Genomic DNA, 14787 nt, shown 5'->3' with positions numbered 1-14787 from the left:
CCTCATTGTTAAGTAGAAGTACACAATCCTTTATCTGGACATCTAAAATCCGGAAAGTTCCAAACACCAGCAAGTAGGGAGAGAGACGGCAGTGCGAGGCAGGAGGGAGAGGGGTGGGGGGAAAATGGCAGCATGACTGGAAGTGATTGGGGGTGGATACAGCAACACAATTTGGGTGGGCTTAAATCTGGGTTTCTGAAATCTAGAAAAATCTGAAATTCAGAACACAGTGACCCCCCCCCCCCCCAAGGGTTCTGGATAAAGGATTGTGCACCTGCACATGTTCTGGTTTGCATAATGTACACACCCCTTATCGGTGAATGTTTAATGGGATGTTATTGAAGCAACCAAAATTTCTAAGTTATATCAAAGACCATATTCAGTCTTATTTGCAAATTAATACATATTCAGTACAAAGTAAATTTGTTTTGTGGGATGTTTTAAAAGGTTATTTAAGAGGTCTGATAATCAATTATACTGCAAGAATTAAGACACAGCATTTGGCAGAGAGGCAAAATTTGGAGAAGGAAATAACAATTTGAGAGAAGGAATTCCAACGAAATTCGACTGTGGATAAAAAGACTTTTTTGATTCAGTTGAATCTGTTATAATATAATGCAAACATATAAATATGAAAAATTAATACAATGATCCAAATAGGGTTATTATGAGTTAGGAGAAAGAGAACATAAGGTTTTCGCTCGGCAATTAAAGACTGAACAGGCATCAAGGACAATAAATGTGATAAGAAATAAATCAGGAGTTACTTTTAAACCTCAGGAAATGAATGATGAATTTCACTCATTTTACCAGAATTTATATCCTTTTGAAGTAAGTCAGGATGAGGAACGTGTTGAGTCTTTTTTAGGTAGTTTGAACGTATCAGTTTTGGACGATAAAGATAGGACAGAATTGGAAGTTCCTTTCAGTGATTTAGAAATTGAAGAAGCGATATTGAATATCACCTGGAGAAGATGGGTTTACAGGAGGGTTTTATAAAGAATTTTATGAAGTCTTGTCTCCTGTTTTGGTGGATGTTCTTAAATAAGCTACAGAAGAGCAAAAGCATTTCCAGAATCCTTTTGTAGACCTAGACTTAGTTATTGCAAAAAAGAAAGAGCCCCATTGAAAGTTGCCTCATATCGACCAATATCTTTATTAAATGTAGTTTATAAGTTAGTAACTAAGGTATTGGCCAATAGACTTGCGAAGTATTTAACACGTTTAATCGAGCCTTTGATCGTGTTGAAAGGTACTTTTTATTTAAAATACTTGAAAGATTTAAGTTTGGAACTTTTTTACCTTGTTAATTTAAAGCCTTGTATAAAAGGCCTTTGGTGAGTATGGTGACAAATGGACAAATTTCAGATACGTTTAATTTAACACACTCCACAAGCCAAGGTTGTCCTTTGTCACCATTGGTGATAGAACCACTAGCCCAAGCTATAAGACAAAATGATAAAATTAGTGGGATTAAAATAAATGAAGAGGAACGTAAGATTAATTTGTTTGCAGATGACGTACAAATATATTTAACAAATCCTCAGTAATCATTATGACATCGACAAACCTGTTTGGTTCAATATGGAAAAATGTCTGGTTATAAGGTTAATCGGGATAAGAGGAACATATTACCAATTACACAGGAAGATTATCCTGCTTGTAAACAGATTACACAGCTTAGATGGACTAAGAAAATTAAATATTTAAAGGTAATGGTTGATGTGGATTATGTGTAAGTTTAACTATGTTTCTCTATTGATAAAATTCAAGCTGATTTAATTAAATGGAAAGATCTTCCTTTGACATGAATGGCACATGTGAATTGTATTAAAAATGAATATTTTTCCTTGAATTCAATATCTTTTTCAATCAATTCCATGTTTGTGTCCAAACATATTTTTTAAAGAGTTATGTAGCAATCAGAATATTTTTATAGAAAGGTTCATTGGCTAGAGTATTGTTGCAAAATTTAACATGGCAATATGCATTAGGGATGACAATGGCCTCATTTTCAGAATTATTCATTAAATTATTAGTTTATTATCAGTTAAAATTTATTAATAGGATGTTCGATGTTAATCAACCTCCACACTGGGTTAAAGTGTTATTAGCACAGATTTCTCATTCTATTATACATCAATGTATATTTAGATGGACTCCTCGTCTTTTGCATTATTATAATGTGGCAGTATGATGACATTTATGTGATACTTGGTATAAAAGAAATCTGTCAATAGCAACTGGAGATAAGGTTTCATTACAAATTCCATTACATCAGGATAAATACATATCCTTCTCTATGGGTAATCTCAGTATTTAAAGATTTGCCAGATGAAAGGTGTTCAAGTGTTAGCAGATTGTTTTGAAGATGGGATATTTTTTCTTATGTTAGGCTTCAGGAAAATATTGAGGTACCGTTAAATTCTTTACTTGCATATTTTCAAGTACATGCTCCAGTAGTGAAGAGTTTTGGGCGGGAATCGAACATGCCTAAGTTAACTAAATTTAAAATTTAATTGTAAATGAGGCAGAAATTGATTTATTTCAGAAATGTATTATTTTTTGCAAGAGAAAATGGGTAATCTAGATTGAGATAAATCAAAGCTTAAATGGGAGAAAGATTTATCCTTAGAATTATCCCAAGAAGGATGGACTACTATGTGTGAAGAGAGTGTGACTAAATTTGGTGAACTACAATTTTCAACATCAGTTGAATTAAACACCAGAAAAGTTAAAAAGATATGGATTTAGTCATTCAGATTTATGTTTTAATTGTGGGACTCAAATTGGTACTTTTTTTTTCCAATTCTGTCTGGTTGTGTGATAAATAAGTCTTTTTGGATAAAAATTAAAGAGTTTAAGGCGGATTTATTAGAGACTACTTTAATGTTAGATCCACTGCTTTTTATTAAAATGGGGTATATTACAACTTTAACAATGGGTTTAAGAATGGATAAATCTCAAATTGAGTTTATTCGGTTCGCATTAGCATTGGTTGGGGAATGTATTGTTATTTCGTGGAAAAATGATGTGGATTTAAATATGAATCGTTGGCAAAATGAAAACTTGTATTTGTTTGGAAGAGATAACATAATTTATGTGATAATTATTTTTTTTATGTGAAGATGTGGTCTAAAATTTACAGTCTTTTGCCTCTTCTTTCTTAAAGAGTGGAGTAACATTTACAATTTTCCAGTCCAGCCTGGGCAGACAAGGATAGATAGACTTTAAACATGAACATGGTGAGGAATTAGCAAAGCTATTCATTCAAATATACTGCTTACAACTAGGTAATTCAAAATCATCCAAGTTATAGGGTTTCACATGAGAGACGAGGCCAATAGCCGCAGAGATCAAGACAAAGCAGAATCATGAACACCATTACTACCAAGATTTACATTGGTGACATATCAGAGTCAATGCGATACTTTAAGATTAGATACAACACAGTAACAGACCCTTTAGGCCCACAAGCCTGTGCTTCCCAGTTGACCTTCAACACCCCCATACTTTTTGAACAGTGGGAAAAATTTGGAGGCCCCTCCCCCACCCTGGGGAAAACCTAAGCACACACAGGGAGAACATAGAAACTCCTCATAGAGAGAGCAGGATTTGAACCCCATCCCTATCACTGGCAGCGCAACAGAGTTGTGATTGTGCCATCCACTGTCGAACCATGTTGGACAGGAAGAAACTCAAATCAAGAAAGTCAATAAATGGAGAGCATCAATATTTCGTGAATTGGTACGGATTAGTTCAGATTTTGAGAAAAGATGGATGGACAATACTTTGCAACAACATAATGACAGTCAGTACAAAAGAAGCCAGAGCGAGCTTACATGGGAGCCAGGAAGGGAAAGTAGCCACTTCATTGAAATGGAAGCAAGAGAATGGTCTTAGGAGCAAGAACCCATGTAAGAGAAGTTCTGGTTCACGAGCAAGTCACAAAAACCCAATGATGCCTTCCAAAGTGCATTCCGATTTGGGAATACGAGGCATTTATCTCGACTTATTTCCCCAGTTTGGGCATTTTAGATCATTAATATTCCCCGGTATTCTTAAAAATCTGATGATGAGGTGTTACATGTGTTGCTATGAGGTGTAACAATGCAGCTCGCAGTATTTGCACAGCAGATATAATAAGGGATCCACCCTTCCCCCTCTCCTTCATAGTGTCTATTTAAGACAAACATAATCTGCAAAGAAATGATGATGAGATCACGAGATGAAGCAGTAGAACTTCATTCATCTTTTGATTTTATCATCTAAACAAGTTTTAAAAAAATTACAGAGCAGTGAGGGTCTGGGATGCATTGCTGGGGTGGAGGTGGGGGCTGGTACAATAAGGACATTCAAAACACTCTAAGATACATGGATGGAAAAATAAAAGAGGGTAATGAGTGTGAGGTAGGGAAGGGTTAGATTTGTAATGGCACTGATATACCATCGTTTACAAACAATTAAAGAATACCCTCACTCGTTTCTTCCAGAAGACAATGGAGTCGACCTTCTTTATCCTCCTCAGACACAACATTGCATTCTTCAACTCCCGAAAGACCACCCAGCCAAACCCCTTTGACCTTCTCATTGGCTCATTGCCACATTGTAATCCTGACCCTCTCTCTCTACTCCTCCTGCATCGGAGATCCATCATCCATACACTGATGTTTAACACACTCGGACACATGGGCTATTCCTCCAGCGCGATGCTTCAAATACATCATCAGCGGCAAATGGCACCGTTCCCAAAGCAGGCAGATGCATCACCGTGACAGCCCCCTTCCCCCCACCACCTCCAGCCTCCGAGCCATGCAAGGAGGCGACTGAATGGAACTGTCCCCAGTCTAATGGTCTGGAGGGTTGACAGTTCACCTGATCTCGTATGATACTGGAAGACAGGCGATGCAGGGGTACGACTGGTCCTTTTGCTCTGGCCCTGATGCAGAATGTGGACATTCGAAATACACTGGCTTCAACCTGTTGTTGGAAACAGTGTTACCTTTTCCATTCCTGTCAATAACAAAACACTATGAATGGTGTCATAAGACCTGGAAAGAACCATCGTAAATGAGCTAAAGTGGTTTACGAACAACATCATGTCAAAGAAACACACGAGTACAGTGTTGACAATCATTTGGCACATCCACTGCAGAAGATGCTGCCACATAGGAGAACATCAGAGTTATCTCATTTTCTCAAAGAAAATCAAGAAAACTGACCTTTTCATGGAGCACTGTGTTTGGACTCAGATTCACAAACTCACCTGGCAAGGTCAGCATACAGTCATAGACTAGCTCTACCACTAAACATCTATGATCTGCCCTCAGAGCTGTAGTCACGCAAAGGAGAACCATGGGCAAACGTTCGCTTCATGTAGATGATTTGCCACCTGCTGTCAATGGTGCTTTCGATCGTCAATGAAAATGCTCAAAGAAGCTGTTGGCCTGAAATGCTTAGCCGTAATTCAGGTAGTGACCAGAGGATCAGTGAGAGCTCAGACCAATGCTGACTCGAACTGAGACCCTCGATCTGTTGTAATTGTGCCCAGAACACCAAAAGATGGAATCCAATGATCCACAAAAGCCCAAGCAATTGTCTCTGCAGAGATGCCGATGATAGGAATTTCGTCCTTCCACCTGGTAGTCCTGTCCTCACCCGTGAGCAGAGAAGTACATTGCCGAGATGGCGGAAGTGGACCTTCCAAGCCACAAGGTGCATGTGCTGGAAATGGGAATCCAAAACAACAAAATCCCCCAGCTTGAATTTCATGTGCCTGGAGACTTTAGGGCGTTGACTTAGCAAGCAAGTCCTTGCCCATAATCCAACATTCTGTTTAACACGAAGCCAGGTAAGATGTTCCTTAACCAGTTTGATTGATGCTCTTCTACCAGGAAGAGATAGATTGTGAAGAGAAAATCTCCTGCCTCATAGCCACCCACACAAACAGCCTCGTCCTTTCTGTTGGGGGAAAAAAATCACAAACCAACTTTTCACCTGATTCATCCAGCATCACATCTTGAAAATGGAGACCAGAGTTGATCTGGTTTCACTGGATGAAATCGGCATCAGTGTGCCGTGCATGAGCCATGGCACTGAAATCGATGGCAGTAGTTTTATGTAATGTCAAGCCTGAATAGGGCACCAGCCACAGCATTCACTTTTCCTCAGATGTGCTGTGTGTCCAATGAAAATTGTAGGATGAAGTCCAAATGCCGAATCTCTCTGGGCAAATAGAGATGTGTGCTTCTACTTGCAGTATGCAGAAGAGGCTGGTGGTCTGTACAAATGGTCAAAGAATGACCTTCCAATAAAAAACTGAAATATCGAATTGGAAAATGGGATTCATGAGAGAATTACAAAGAAATTTATTTCAAAATTGTATCTACTATTTCAAGAGGAATCTCCAAATCCAAACTTGAATAAATCAAAAGAAGGATGGGAATTGGATTTGGGAACTGAAATTGACTCTTTTTGCTGGTCTGACGTTTGTTGGGACAATAATTATTGTTTTTGATAGATTAGTTAATTATAACTTTATTCATCAATTATATTTAAAGCTACAACAATTAATTTATTCCTAATTTTTCAAATTCATATTTTAGATGTGGCACATAAACTGGTACATTTATACATTGTATCTGGAGATATCTCAAGGTGACATCATTTTGGAAAAATGTGGGCAAGTTTTTGGAACAAATTATCATAATGTTTACCATTAACACCTGAGCTTTTACTTTTGGGAAATGTATATGATTTGGAAGCCTAATTCAATTTCTCAAAGAACAATTAATTATTTTTATGTCGCATTGGCAGTTACCAGGATTTGTATAACAATTCCATGGAAATCTGAATCCCATCTTAAAATTGATTGTGGGGAAATGCAAAATTGTATTCCCTTAGCAAAGGTGACTTATAATATTCGAACTGGGTATGATACATACTTCAAAGTTTGGAAACCATATTTAGATATGGGTTTGGATATCTAATGTATTCACTTCTCCACCCCACCACCACTTTTCTTTAATCTTAATGGTTGAAACTTATCATGTTGGTTTCATTCTACTATTTTATTAATATCCTGCCTTTCCTTTTGGGAGGGAATAGTTATCACAGTAGCTTTGCACCTAGATCTGTATTTTTTATCTTTTATACTTTTTTCTCTTCTCACTTTTCTATACAGTTCAACTATTTATTTTTTTTATTCTATTTTCATAATTGTAAGTTTCATTTGGATACGATTCTATAATTATAGTGAACTGTATACAAAACTATACATATATTTTTTTTAAAAACTGAAATATTTCACTGCGAGATAGATAGCTAAGAGTTCTTGCTGAAATTTACTATATTTTCCTGAGCTGGTGACCACTTGGCTGGAAAAAAAATGTCAAAGTTTCCAATTGCCCACAGACTCGTTGTTCGAACACTGGTCCCACAGCACTGACAGATGCATCTGTGGTAAGAGAGCAAGGCCTTGGGCATTTGATGTACAAGCTTAGTGGCCTTTGTAAGAACAGTGTTCACATCATGGAAAGCATACACGGCATCGTCTTTCAAAGTTAAGGTCTTTTTGAAACAGGCATCAGATCCTTTGAGTCATTCAGCAAGAGGTAATAGAGATGCTGTGGCATTCACCAGGGAACAGCAATAAAAATTCCTCCAACTTAAAAACCATCACAACTGGCCAACCTTAATGGCGGGAAGAAATTCTCAAAATTCACGCATTTCCCATTCATCAGGCAAAATACCATGTTGCACAACTCTAGGTCCCAAAAATACAAGATCAGAAGCACCAGAAACATTTTCCTGGGATTGATCACGATGCCACATTCCTCAGGTCTTGAAAACAATGAGATAAGGTGGCTCTTGTGCTCCTCTTCATCCACACTTACAACCAGGATCTGATCGATCAACACAAGCACCAAAAAAACCCAAGGCCAGTGAATTAGTGGTCCATGAACCACTGGAATGTCTGAGCTGCATTTCATAGACTGAATGCTGAATGGGAGCATCACTGCTGTCTTCGTGACATCCGGAGACTCAAATTGAATCTAATAGTAAGTAGGTACTAGATCTATTTTGGCAAATGCATATTTGCTGTGGAGGTTTGCTGAGAAGTCTTGTAAATTTGGAATATTGTATCAGTCAGGCACGGTGGAATTGTTCAGGGGACGATCATCTCTGCAAGGCCGCCAATCCCTAGTTTTTTTCAGAACCATATGCAACCGTGAAGCCCAGCAGCTGTCAGATCTGTGGAATATGCCCAACTCTTGCCAATCCAATCTTGCGATTTTAAGATAATCTGGGGGTATTAGAAGCCTGCGTCTCAGACCCTGCCTTTATATGGTGGCTTATTGCATGTCTGTACACCGTTACGATGGGGTCATGAGGCAAGGAAAACACGAGTAAGGCTTGGAAAGGGCAGGAATCAGGTTGAAGGTTTGTCAGGCAGCAGGTGGCATTGGAAGGACAACAAATGCAGCTCACTTGCATTCAAGAGCTGCAGTCCACACAATGTTTTTTCAAATACATCATGGAAAAATGTGACAAGAAATTCACTCCCAAAATGGAATTTGCCACATTTACAACTGAAAAACTACCCAAAAAGATGGCAAGACTAAAATGAAGCATGAGTAACCTCTGGCCATGTTTGAATAAGAGAATCATTTGTAGCTGAAAGAACACATGACATATTAGAAAGACTATGTTCATCAAGGATTGGAGGGACCGGCACCGATCGAAACTGACAGAAAATTTTGAACTTTTACATAGAGATGGCAAACAAATAACCTACTCCAACAATTGCCTCGAATGTTTCCATTTTTCTCAGTTGCCTTCGATAATCTCTCTCAAATGAGAACAAGATCCCAAAACAAAGGAGGAGAACCATGCCACCAGGCCCATTGAGCCTGCTCCATAAATACACACTGAGCTTCTCTACACTCCTTCCAATTTCCACCCTTTTCCCCATATCCCTTCATGCCCTCACTAACGAGATACTTGTCTATTTCTTGTTTGAATACTCCCAGTGATCTGGCTTCCACTACTGTATGAGGCATTAAGTTCCACAGCTCCATGACCCTCTGGCAAAAGAAGTTCTTCCCAATCTCTGTTTTGGATGGATAACCTCTAATTTTCTTGTCATCGATTCACCCACCAAGGGAAACATCTTACCCGCATCCACCCTATCTAAACCTTTCAAAATAAAAAATGTCTCCATGAGATTTCTTCTTTAATTTCCGATATCCCAATGAATATAACCCAAGAGCTGTCAAACACTCCTCATACATTATATTTTGCATTCTGGGAATCATTCTCGTCATTCTCCTCTGCACCCTCCCCAACAACATTACATCCTTTCTCAGATAGGGGGCCCAAAACTGCACCAAGACTCAAAATGAGGTCTCACCTGTGCCCCATAGAGCCTCATTAACACCTCTTTACTCTTGTACATATTTCTCTTGAAATGAATGCCAACATAGCATTCGCTTTCTTCATTACTAATTTCACCTGGTCATTAACATCTTCGAATAAATGTTCTGGGTTTAATTTTTTTAAATTATGTTGTGGTTCCTTTTCATCACCTTTTTGGAAGCTGAATTCACAAAATTTTCCAAATATTTTTTCAGCAATAATTCTGTGGTACAGAGGATTACTCATCTTTCCTAGAGGTTAAAAGTTGCATTTTGATTTTGTTGTCTCAACTGAACATTGTACAAGGTGAAGGCCGATTAAAATGGATTCAGTAATGATGGCCTTCAACTTTGCATTATTGCTGTGGCTACACAGCTTGAATGATAAACTGGTGTTTCTACAGGGAATTAACTCATGGAAATGTTCTAAATACATTCATTGGAGATAGACCTCTGTGAAATGTTTACTGCCCATCGACAACAATCCTTGAAAAGAGATGAATCATCACCCAACAGAGCAGCCCAGGAATAGGACATTTGGTGAACAATGTCTGTGGTGACCATGATGCTCATTTAAATTAATCCCATCTGTCAGCACATGGTCCATACACATCACCCATTCCCTCTTGTTCATGTGCCCAACCAAAACCCTCTTAAATCGTGGTGATTTCACCACTATCCTGGCAGCGTGGACCAGACTCCCACCGCACTGTGCAAAAACCTGCCTCACTTCTCTCCTTTTCCCCTCTCATGTTCAATATAGGCATCGTAGTATTTTTACATCTCCCACAGGGGAGGGGGAAGAAGAAATCTACCTTCTCCAGGACTACAATAATTGGATAAATTTCAACCAGGTCATCACTCAGCTTCCAATGCTCCAGAGAAAACTATCCAAACTATCCTCTCCTCAGACCCAATGCTCTATCCCAAGCAACCCCCTGATAAACTCCTTTTGTCATGCAGCAAATAGAATTGCAGAAAACACTCGAAATGGGCCAAAATAACACCAAAGTCCCTATATTTTTCAAGGCATTTGGACAAGTAACTGAGAAAAATTACATTTTAGACACATGGTACGTCAAGATCAGAAGGATTGGAGCATTATTGTTCAAGTGACACAACTTTAAAAAATAACATCTAACTTTATGAAGAATGTGATACAACAACAGGAAAAACGGATGGAATCAGACACATTCTATGAGCATTGGGAAGCAAAGAAAAACGAATTGGTTTTCCATCTCTTCCAAAGCGACCCAATGACCCCGACAGGTCCTCACCGACCTGCGACCGTAGTACCACAATGGTCGCGTCCTGGGAGGGTGCCCACGATGGTCGCAAGTTGGGGTTTTGACCGCGTGTGAGGACCCCTGAAGTCTTAGAGCCTATTTTTAAAATCAAATGATTTGACAAACGAGAACAGAGACACAGGGCACAAAAGACCCAAAATGTACGGATTGACTTTGTGACTCAGGGTCCATTGGCTGGGGCAGCCATCTTAATATCTGTACGCATGCGCCAGACGTCAGTTGGCGCTTGCGCAAACAGTTCACTTCGTGGCCCTCAATCGGCACATGCGTATCTGCAAGATATGCGCAAACTCATCAAGCATGCGCCAACTAGACTTGCCAATCACGTTCCGCGCCCCCTCCCGCTGCAAGTAACACCGCGGCCTCCAGCCTCGCCCTATCGACACCATCAGGCCTCGCACCGACGCCTCAGTTTCACCCAAACACCCCGCTGATACCGGCCGCTCCCGGGTATGGCCCAGCGGGCTGCTGGTTGCCCGTTTTCCCTGGACCACGCGGCTGTGGATCCCGGCGCCGCCGCCAACTTCTTCCCGTTGGGCCAGCGGAGACACGACGGAACCTGAGCAGACGATGCCGCCGCAAACGTCCCGCCTCCCCACAGCACAAGCCAATCAGCCTGCGAATCCGCCCATCAATCCAACCCGACTTCAGCGTCCAATCAAATAGCAGCCTCACCGAATCAGCCCATTGGCTCGCGCAACTGAAGCAACCAATCAGCGAGCGATTGAGCGAACACACAGGTGAACCCAATCAGCATCGCAAGACAGAACACAAAGGCAGTGGAAGGAGCAGGAGACCTTTCGGACCTTTCACTTTCAACTACCCCAACAACTCAATCAAATCCTTGGGAAACACAGGATCACTTTGTCTTGGCTCCAGGATTCCTCTGATCTTAAGAAATACATTGTACCCCAACTGCAAGGGAGACTATTTATTATCAAACTTTCCTTCATATTTATTACCGCTTCCAATTTAATGGAGGACACAAGTGGTTGTGTCAGCCAGCTGGACCGCCTCGGGGAACCTCATGGAGCAGTCAATCATGGTGAGAAGGTAACTCATTCCGCGGGAGGCCGGAAGTGACCCCACAATGTCATTGTAGATGTGGCTGAACCTATGTGATGCTGGCTCGAATGTCTGGGGTGGTGCCTTCACGTATGTCTGCATTTTGGTCATCTGACAGAGTGTACAGGCCTTGGCCCACTGACAACCTGTTTCTGAAGGCTCAGCAAGACAAACCTATTGACCACCATTTTGACAGTACTGATGGCCGGGTGCGTCAGGTTGTGCACCTCATCATAAAACTGCCATCTCCATGCTGTCGGCACAATGAGGTGGGATTTGCCATTGGTATGCCGCAGAGGAGCGTCTACTTACCAGGGTCGATGTTAACATCCTCCAGCCTGAGCCTGGACACTGCTGTCTTGCTTGCAAGAATATCAGGGTCATCCTGCTGTCCCCTGCCGAGGGCTAAATAGTCTTTTCACTGGGACAGGGCCTGGTCAGACTTGATTGCGGGGGTGGGGCAGTGCATCACGCACGATGTGTTGAATGTCTGTAGTGAACTCAGACTCATATGAGAGGAGTCGCTGCTGCTTGGCCGACCACAGGTCCAACACTTTATGGAAGGCAAAAGTTAATGGCTTCTAGTCCATGAAGACACTGAATTGTCTACCTTCCAAAAATACTTTAAGTGCCTGACTGCCAGGTACAGCACCAATTGCTCTCAGTCAAAGACGCTGCATTTGAGTTCAGGTGTCTGCTAAAGAAGGACAGAGGCTGCCATTCCCCTTCGATGAATTGCTCCAGTGCACCCCCTACTGCTGTGCTGGAAGCATCTACTGTGAGAGTGGTGGGTGTCTCTGGCCTGGCGTGTACCACAAGGGTTGTGTTGGCCAGTGCGTCCTTGGCCTTCTGGAATGCCTCCAAATCCTCATTGTCCCAGGTAATGTTTTTACCTTTCTCCGCATGATGTGGGCCACTACCGGTATCAATCGGTGATAAAAATTAATGGTACCAGTGAATTCTTGCAGCCCCTTCATTATGTGGGGTTTGGGGAAGCACTGAACAACCTCTACCTTTTCAAGCAGGGTTTAGTTCCGTGCCTGTTGATTTGACCCCCAAGGAAGTCGAACGTTTCCAACCTGCACTGGTACTTAGCAAGGTTTATATAGTATGTCCAAATATCTCCAGCCAGGTGCACAGTCACATTCAATAGGGTAGAGAATTCCAAGGATATTTCATTTTCATTGAAGACATTTCTTAAAGTCTAAGCAGCCGATCGGTTATTGGGAAATTGTGACACTTGGTGAGCCTTTTAAATGCCCCTAAGATTTCAGCCTTCACCACCACTCCAGTTCTTGGGCTCGTCCCATGTCCCTGACCTGGTACGCATACATTGCATCCCCTCCCCTTGTCACCCTCCTGTTGTTCCACCCCGAGCCAGTGGTGAAAGTGGTTTCTGTCCCAACAGGTGTTGGGGACCTCAACCAGGGAGCAGACCCGGGAGATGAACCTCAACTGCATCTAATTCACATTCCCGCAGATCAACGCACGACCGTGGGCCAAGGTGAGTGACCCATTGGTGAACCGGAGCTCCGGGGGTGGTCTCCATCCTCTGGGTTCATCCCCAATACTGTCCCCTGTCACCTACCAGGCCCATCTCCAAACCCCCATCTCCCACCAGGCCCATCTCACACACCTCTGCCCTGGCAGTTACCAGAGCAGTTTCCCTCTTCATGTGGGGGTCCAAAATGGATGGAGTGGGAAGGAAGTCCATGTACGTCGTCAGATTATCATGTTATGATCCCAAAGGACCCCAAAACCCAGCAGCAATAGACATTCACCAGGACAAGTAGTTGAGCCACTCAAGGGTTGATTCGGTGAGGCCGCTATTGGATGAGACGCTGGGGTCGGGTTGGATTGATGGGTGGGTTCGCGGGCTGATTGGCTCTTGCTGTGAGGAGGCGGGACGTTGGCGGCGACGTCGTCTGCTCGGGGTCCGTCGCGTCGCCGCGGGCGCGAATGGGAGGAAGTTGGCGGAGGCGCCGGAACCAGGGAAAACGGGCGACGAGCAGCCCGCTGGGCCCCACCCGGGAGTGGCCGGTACCGGCGGGGTGTTTGGATGGACCCCAGGCGTCGGTGCGAGGCCTGATGGCGCCGACAGGGCGAGGCCGGAGGCCGTGGGGTAACTGGCAGCGGGAAGGGGCGGGGGAGGGGCAAGAAGAAGTTTTGGAAGTCTGGTTGGCGCATGCGCGGTGGATTCGCGACTTGGAGTTGGGTTTGCGCATGTGCGGCTGATACGCACGTGCCGACTGACGGGCCACTCAGCAAAGCCACAAGTCGCGCATGCGCACTGAAATTAAGATGGCTTCCCCAACCGATGGACCCTGAGAAACTGAATCACAAAGTCAATCCGCACATTTTGGGTTTTACGTGTCCTGTGTCTCTGTTCACCTTTGAAAATTATTTGATTTTAAAAATAGGCTCTAAGACTTCAGGGTTCCTCGCACGGGGGCAAAACTCCGACGCGACCATTGTGGTATCTGACTGAACTTTTGGGTCCCATTGCGGTCGCAAGTCGGGAAGGACTTGGGGTCATTGGGTCGCTTAGGAAGGGATGGAAAACCAATCCATTTTTTTTTGCTTCCAAATGTTCATAGAATGTGTCTGATTCCATCCGTTGTTCCTGTTGTAGTATCACATTCTTCATAAAGTTAGATGATATTATTTTAAAAGTTGTGTCTTTTGAACAATAATGCTCCAATCCTTCTGATCCTGACGTACCATGTGTTTAAAATGTAATGTTTCTCAGTTACCTGTCCGAATGGCTTAAAAATATAGGGACTTTGGTGTTAAAAATACAGGGTAAAGATTTCACCAATCCTTTTGAATTTATGATCTCTGGGATTTCTGGACATGTTTTCTATTTAGGTTAGTGTATCATGCAGACCTGTTTGGTTGCAGCAAGTAAGAAGTTATCGCCTTGTAGCATCCGCTGTGGCAGCGCTACCAAATAAAGAGACATCCACCCAAGGTGAGAGTAAACCAAAGACTGGCTTTAC

The 14787-nt window shown here is 42.3% G+C and overlaps 1 long non-coding RNA gene across 1 annotated transcript in view; it reads left to right on the top strand.

The window, feature by feature from the left end:
- The first annotated feature begins 13713 nt into the window (after window positions 1-13713).
- Window positions 13714-14787, top strand: part of LOC138745751 (uncharacterized) — a 47824-nt gene continuing 46750 nt past the window's right edge. The window contains exon 1 of the long non-coding RNA XR_011346481.1: window positions 13714-13910. This is a non-coding gene — a long non-coding RNA (uncharacterized lncRNA). The remainder of the gene's footprint in view (window positions 13911-14787) is intronic.

Source organism: Narcine bancroftii, chromosome 11 (assembly GCF_036971445.1).
Source record: "Narcine bancroftii isolate sNarBan1 chromosome 11, sNarBan1.hap1, whole genome shotgun sequence".
NCBI classification, from domain to species: Eukaryota; Metazoa; Chordata; class Chondrichthyes; order Torpediniformes; family Narcinidae; genus Narcine; species Narcine bancroftii.
This window is presented reverse-complemented; position numbering and strand designations above follow the sequence as displayed.